The sequence below is a fragment of the Oryzias latipes genome (assembly GCF_053564925.1).
Source record: "Oryzias latipes strain Hd-rR chromosome 1 unlocalized genomic scaffold, Olatipes_Hd-rR_3.1 chr1_Y".
NCBI lineage: Eukaryota > Metazoa > Chordata > Actinopteri > Beloniformes > Adrianichthyidae > Oryzias > Oryzias latipes.
Genome location: NW_027616335.1, coordinates 3,293,508 through 3,300,175, shown reverse-complemented (window position 1 = coordinate 3,300,175; position 6,668 = coordinate 3,293,508).

The following is a 6,668-nucleotide window of genomic DNA, read 5'->3' as shown; positions in this document are numbered from 1 at the left end:
AAAGTATTTACTCAGCCACCAATTCTGTAATTTTCATCATAGTAGGTCAACTTTGAGAGACAAAGTGAGAAAAATAATCACATTGTCTGACATTTAAACCTTGTGCTATCCTAGGCCCTTAACCATTGGGAGTTGGGTCATCTAGACCCACTGGACAGTGCTCTGAACCTTTTTTCTTTAATGATTTGTGATCCTCACTGGTGTCCATGGATTACATGAAATCTTTCCACCGTTATCCACCTTTGTCATGGTAGGGAGAACACGTGAAAGTAAGGGTGGGGTCATCTAAGATAGCACAAGGGTTAAGCGGTGAGCTAACTTTGCGTTCCGAGCATTGGCTTGAAGTCACATGATCCGTCAAGACAGATGGCTTTGGTGAACAGAATCTTGTTTTTCAAAATAAACATTCCTTTTTGTATGAAAAAAGAATAAACAAAACGGAAATAATCTGAACAAGCATATGCATTTTTTAAAGAATTTATTTGTTATGATGGAAAATATGTATTGTGTCACCTACAAACAGGCAAAATTTCTGCCTCTCACAGACCTGTAAATTCTTCTGTAAAAGTATCCTCTGTCCTTCACTGGTTAAATTTTATTACTGTCACCAATTTGAACTTATCTATATAAAGGACACATGCCCACAACTCAAAACAGTTACACTCCAAACTCCATTATGGCCAAGACCAAAGAGCTGTCTAAGGACACCAGAAACCAAATTGTTGACCTGCACCAGACTGGGAAGACTGAATCTACAATATTAGCAGCTTGGTGTGAAGAAATCAATTATTAGGAAATGTAAGACATACAGGATCATTGATAATCTCCCTCCATCTGGGGCTCCCAGCATGATCTCACCCAGTGGGGTCAAAATGGTCACAAGAACGGTGAGCAAAAATCCCAGATCCACACGAGGAGAATGACCTGCAGAGAGCTGGGAGCAAAGGAACAAAGTCTGCCATCAGTAACACACTATGCCACCAGGGACTTAAGTCCTGCAGTGCCAGACGTGTCCCCCTGCTGAGGCCAGTACATGTGCAGGCCCGTCTAAAGTTTGCTAGAGAGCATTTGGAGGATCCAGAATAGGATTGGTAGAATCTTCTGTGGGTAGACGAAACCAAAATAGAACTTTCTGGGAAGAACTCATGCACACACCTTCACACACTGGGTAGCTCCGCTACCACCAGGAGCAATGTAGGGTTGCTCCTGGTGGACTTCTCAAACCCAGAGCAGCAAGTTTGGAGACCAGTTTGGAATGCTGAGTTGTGTTCAATGAAGACTATTCACATTTACATGTTCTCTCTCTCCAGATGGCTGAGTGAGGTATGGAATGCTAGGGCGATGGCATTGTCTGTAGACCTCTTAGCTCTGTAAGGGGTCCAGGGTGTCGGGGAAAGAGCTGCAGATGCATTTTTTGCTATTTGTTTGAAGCACTTCATGATGACACATGTGAGTGCTATGCGCCGATAGTCCCTGAGACAGGATATTGTAGGGGTCTTTGGGGTGCGGACTACAGTGGAGGTCTTAAAGATGATGGTCATGGTAGGTAGACTGGCTCAGAGACAAGTTAAAGATGTTTGTGAACTCCCCGGCAAGTTGGTCAGCACAGCTCTCAGCTCCCGTCAGGTTTGTGGTCTTGTGATGGATGTGGTGTTGTCTGCATCCAAGCAAGTGTAGAAGGTGTTTAGTTTTTCTGTAAGTAATGCAATGGACAGTTCTACTGGCTTGCTCCTCCCTTTATAGTCTGTGATGCAGCGTAGTCCATACCACTGGCATCTTGGGTTGTGGCTTTGTTGGGAAGATTCAAGTTTTTCTCTGTACTTCCTCTGGGCAGTCCTGATGGTCTTTCTGAGGTCATATCGGCTGTAGGTTTCAGGGTTTCCTTATTTAAAGGCAGTGGTGCGGGCTTTGAGTTTTGCATGCAGCTCTGGTCTAGTCCAGGGTTTCTGGTTGGGGTACATCCAGATGTTGGGACTGGGTCACCGTGTCATCAATTCACTTCCTGATGTAGCCCACAACAGAGTCTGCATACATGTTTATGTCTCCATCCACTGTGTCTACAAACATCTGCCAGTCTGAAAAAAAACTGCATTGTTAATTTTATTGTTGCTGTTTCATCTCAGCCAGACATTTTTAAATGTAAAAAAAAAAAAAAATTAAATCAAATCTAATTAAGTGACCCATACCTTATTTTTTGAAACTTATGGCACACTGTAAATTGCTGAATTTTTTTCAACAATAGATAGTCCGCCTTATAATCCGGTGTGCACTTAGTATGAATTTTGGTTGTGCTAACTGACCTAAAATATCTTTTTTTGCGGTATTGGGCACTCAAAAATTTGTCAAAATGTTTGACTTTGGTAAACAATGAAGCCTTGTTCACTGGACGAATTGCTGGAGCCCAGCAGAGTGAGTTGTAAAGTGCTGCAACTAAGGTACTGACCAAAAATGCCCTGCCCCCCCAACCAAATTTTGGTGTCAATATTATATTCAAAGTAATTTAATTTCTAAAGCACCTTTTATGTAAAAAGAACAGCTCAAGGTGTTGTATATAGAAACAAACAAGAACACAAATACACCAATCCCCACTCATGCAAAAATATATTAGAATAAGCCCATCATAATAAAATACACAAAAACAAACACAAATAAAAGATAAATTATTATAAGAAAGCTAAAGAAGAGAGAACCCAAAAGGTGCTGTCCGCCCTGTCCTCCTGTTGGCCAGGGTGTCAGCATCCAAGCAACATGAGCACAACTCATCCCCATCACCTCCTGCCCCTCAGTCCCCCAACCCCCGGGTCCAATGCGCCTGACTTGGGCTCAAAGGACCCAGAACAAGAGATGGCAGAGGACAAGCAGGGCCAAAACTCTGGGAGCTCAAACAAAAACACCCCAGCTAAGGGTGAGGAGACACTTGTACTGGTGTATGCTCTAAAATGTAGAAGTAATGATCATAAAGGGTAAAATATAAAAACAGCTAAAAAAAAAAAGCTAAAAAGCTATAAGGAAGAGCTCAAAGAGCCACATGTGGTTCCATGGCCTCTGACTGCAGACACCTGCCTTAACCCTTGTGCTATCTTAGATGACCCCACCCTTACATTGACATGTTCACCCTACCATTACAAAGGTGGATAAAAGTGGAAAGATTTCATATAATCCATGGACACCAGTGAAAATCACAAATCATTGAAGAAAAAAAAGTTTAGTGCACTGTCTAGTGGGTCTAGATGACCCAACTCCCAACGTTAAAGTGCCTAGGATAGCACAAGGGTACGCCGTAAGTCTTGGCAGTTTTCTAATGTCTCAGGTATGGGCGGTTGGTTCAAGCCTCTCTGCAGTTCCAATAGTTTGCTAAACTCTTTGCATGCCACCATCATAACATCTAGGTTGATCCTTTTCTTATCCATACAAGAAATTTAGGCTTTTTATTCAAGTTCTTTAAGTGTCTTGTATAATTTCATAGATCAATTCAGTTTTTTCCAAAGATTCACCCAAAAAATTCATCGATATTTAGGTTTTCAGCGGTAGGATGATGAAAAGTTGCTCGTATGGATTATTTATTGAAACATACTTAATTTGAAGCGTCTGACCTCCACCTATCAGCACCAAAATGCATGACTTCTGTCTGAGGAGTGGTATAAAAAATATGTATCATAGGTAGGTGGTTACTTTCCACTAATGTGTTTTTCCTGCTTTGGGAAAATACATGAGTACATATAGTTGTGTTGAAATGAAGTTTTGAATTTCGTTTTCTGAAATGACTGGTGTCTTGGACTTCTTGAAACATTGGCCAAATTGGTATTACCGTAAATAAAATCAAGGATTTATTATTTTCGAGAGAGTCATTTTTAAATGTGAAGAAAACAACAAGCCAGAGAGACCCACAGGGCCCTAGTTGCTGACTGCAGCATGCCCCCCCCCCCCGTGACCTTTGATTCCATTGTGTAGCAGGCCCGGATCTTGGCATGGGAAAGGGGTCCCCATGCCCCCCCCCCCCCCCCCCCATGCCAGGACTGCCCCCTGAAATGTGACGCCATGCAAATGGTCCAAATTTCAAAAATACTTAAATAATAACAGAGTGCTCCCAGCTCTGTCTGGCTCTCATTCAAAGTAGCAGCTAATGCTGATTGGTAGATGCAAGGCAGGGCGTGGCCTCTTGCTTCACTCCCCCCTCCTCATCTCACTTGGTCGCTCACAGTCCCAGGAGACCTCAGCCATTGTTTGGAGTCAACGTCTGGTCTTTAACGCTGAAATTATTTGATCACTCGTTATTGACAGGGATTTGGTTTTTACAAAACAAGGATTTATTAATTGGAAAACTGCACTAGAAAAAGACAAGGGACTCACAAAGCATGCATCAAGCCAATATTAAATAAAAAATGCAAATACTTGGTCTGAAATGTCTCAAAGAGACGCCACAAGGGAAAAGCATTAGTAATCTATTAAGGCCCACTCAGGTTGAAAAAAAACTTTTTTTTAAAACAATGGAGAAGTAGTTCAGTTCCTTGCAGTAAATGAACTGCTACTTCATGGCATTGTGGAAAGCTCAAATGATGATTTTCTGCAGGACTGTTCTTAAAAATGACTGATTACACTCTGACAAAGGACCCCAAGTTCAACAAAATAAACAAACACAAACAACAAAGTGCAAAAATGCACCTCTCACAACATCCAAAATGAAATGATTGAAACATTGGCCAAAATGGTACTAAATAAAATCAAGGATAATTATGAAAAAGCAAATTCTGCATCAAAGTGATGGAACCAGAGACAGATGCAATGTGGAGAATCTGTCAGTCATGATAAGATTTGTCTGTAAAGGAAATCTGTAAATCAGGTGTTCCAGAGGAACACCTGATTGGGCGGCTTGACCTCAGTCAGTCAAGTGCAGAAAATGTATTACCAGACTGATTCCGGAGCATCTTTCTGCTTCAGGTTATAGTACAGCTGAAATTGTCAGTCAGTGCTATGATGGAGCTTCTGCCATGAGTGGGGTCAGGGGTGGTGTTCAACCCTTATTGCAAAAGAAGGTTGGGAAGAATATTCCTTTTATCTACTGCTATAACCACCTGTTGCATTTGGCAGTGGTCCATGCAATGCAACCAGAGCCATGTGCAAGAACTTTTTTTTGATCTATCAGGATCCCTGCACTCATTTTTTCATCGTCAATATGTGTCCCCCTCCCTAAAACGACTGTTGGAGACCAGGTGGAAAAGCCACCATGACCAAGTGCCTTGTGGAGAATAAGGATGCTATTATGAGAATCCTGTCAGAGGTCACAGAGGACAGAGCTGCTGCTGGTAACATCTGCACAGAGGCATCAGGGTCACCAATGATGTTAAGGAGGCATCATTTGTTCGAAACAGGAAAGTTTCTTCTAAAAGTTTTGGGTTCCTTAAAGTCTGCAAATGCCAAGCTTCAGGCTCATTCTGTTGACCTGTGCTGTGCTTCAGAAGTAGTGCATGTCTGCAGGCTCTGAAGCAGATGAGGGATGAGGAGAGTGAGACATTAGCATGCCTGCACCAACTGCTAAAAGAAAGAGAACAAGGAGCTCAGTGCTCACTGGAAGTGCTGTTATGTCCACTGTGGACCGTGCACAAGATTCCTGGACTCCTTGCCAGTCTCTGAAGAGAGCTCTTCTCAATATTTTGGACACAGCCATTGTAGAGATGGAGACAAGATTTTCCAAAAGCAATCTCGACCTCATGAAAGCAGTTCCTTGTCTTCAAGACAGCCTGTTCATTGTCTTTTCTGGATGTTGCCATGTTAAGTCTGTTGCAGAGAGTGGCAGGAAGTGACGGGGACAAACATTCCAATGAGATTCTTGTCGCAAAAATAATGTTGAAAAAGGAGTTGAAAAAGACTGATGCTGACGGCAATGTAGAATTTGTAGACCTCCCCACTGCAAGTATCTACATGGATATAAGAATGCCTTTCCTCAGCTCCATCGTATGTATGTGACCTCCATTGTGATTGGAGTTTCATCTGGATTATGTGAAAAGCTCTTTCTCTACTTAGTCTCAAGTTCTTACCCCTTCTGCTGCACCATGCTACATGAAAGAAAAGAAAATTTAGCTATTCTAGCTCATTAGAAGAGCATAAAAAAAGCCTGGATATGGGCTCATTTGTTAGGACTTTTTGCACACAAAAACAGACGACTAATGCTGTAATGATTGATATAACCTATACTGTGTGTTTAGAAGTAAATAAACTAAAGTGACAAAAAAAGATTAAAAAGAAAGAAAAGACAAAAAACTCAAATGAATAAATAGCTAAAAGACAGAGAGACTTTAAAAAAACAAAAAATATATAAATAAGGTGTTCAAAAATAAAAAAAAGAACAGATATAAACATTTACCATTTACCATATGGATAAACAGACAGGCTTTAAGTAAATAAATAAAAGTAACTAAAACTCACTCACTCACTCACTCACTCACTCACTCACTCACTCACTCACTCACTCACTCACTCACTCACTCACTCACTCACTCACTCACTCACTCACTCACTCACTCACTCACTCACTCACTCACTCACTCACTCACTCACTCACTCACTCACTCACTCACTCACTCACTCACTAAATAAAAACATTGAAAAAAAATTAGCCTCAACAGGGCATAAGCCAGTGTTACATTTGTGCCTGTCCCAAGCCCGGATAA